A 1,061-nucleotide genomic window follows, 5' to 3' on the forward strand; every position below is an offset into this window, starting at 1 on the left:
TGTGAGACCCTGGAGGGCTGGCTGAGCACGGGCGGAGCTGAATTCACAGCCCTGCTGCAGAAGGCGGAAGTGCAGTCTCCTGCCCGCGCAGCAGGCCCAGATCAGCTTTCACTGCCAGCCCCTGTTAAAAATGCATGCGGGGCTTAGCACGCTTTGTTCATAGCGCTGCTAGAGATCCTCACGTCCTCACTGCTCTTTCCTCCCTCACCTGCTTGTGAGGAGTTACAGTGTGAAAATAAGAGCTGTGGGTGGCTGGTGACCTATTTACCCACGAACGCTGGGCTTGCCAGGGAGCAAGAGTGGGGAACACTTACCCTGGCGTGGCACGGGGAGCTGCGCGCCCAGCTTCGGCTGCAGTTCCGGAGTTAGTGCTCTGGCGCGCTTCATCCTGAAGAGGTGCCCCGTGGGCTCCGTCTGGACTGCCTAATCCCGTAGCTGGTGGAAGTAGAATCTCACCAGAAATCTGTGAAAGGTCGATCAGGAGGCAAATCCTGTCACCCCACTCCAGTAATGCTGACCCCAGCAACTGAGCCTAAGGAGATCAGTGTGAATTATTTTCAATGTTTTGCATAAATGTTGTAAATTTTAAAATCCATTTTCATGCCGAGCACACCCTAATGTTCCCTGGAGGGCTCTATTCACACACCATTTAAAGACCATGGAGCGCGCTGTCCACCTTTACAATTCCAGGGACCTCGGAGAGGGAAAGCTTTCATTAAGGCGGGCTTGACGGGCAGGACTCGAAGGGTCACGGAACCACGTGGCAGCATCATGAAGCTTCCATCTTTATTTAGAGCACAAATTAGACGCTAGGATGCAGGAAATAGTAGGGCCAGCCCCTCAATAGGACAGTTCTGTTTTTCTCTCCCCCATCCCCCTCTCTCTCTGTGTCTCTGTCTCTGTCTCTGTGTTTGTCTTTGTCTCTGTCTCTCTATCTCTGTCTGTCTCTGTCTCTCTCTGTCTCTCTCTCTCTCTCTCTCTCTCTCTCTCTCTCTCTCTCTCTCTCTCTCTCTCCATCCTGTGGCCAGGTAGTTACTGATGATCTCCTGTGCTTTACCTCT

At 52.9% G+C, this 1,061-nt stretch overlaps 1 long non-coding RNA gene across 1 annotated transcript in view; it reads right to left on the reverse strand.

Moving 5' to 3' along the window:
- Positions 1-334: 334 nt before the first annotated feature.
- Positions 335-1,061, reverse strand: part of LOC111813498 — a 2,856-nt gene continuing 2,129 nt past the window's right edge. The window contains exons 2-3 of the long non-coding RNA XR_002818738.1: positions 677-784; positions 335-463 (exon numbers count right to left, since the gene is read on the reverse strand). This is a non-coding gene — a long non-coding RNA (uncharacterized LOC111813498). The remainder of the gene's footprint in view (positions 464-676; positions 785-1,061) is intronic.

Source organism: Octodon degus, unplaced genomic scaffold (genome assembly GCF_000260255.1).
Source record: "Octodon degus isolate 3935 unplaced genomic scaffold, OctDeg1.0 scaffold00193, whole genome shotgun sequence".
NCBI classification, from domain to species: Eukaryota; Metazoa; Chordata; class Mammalia; order Rodentia; family Octodontidae; genus Octodon; species Octodon degus.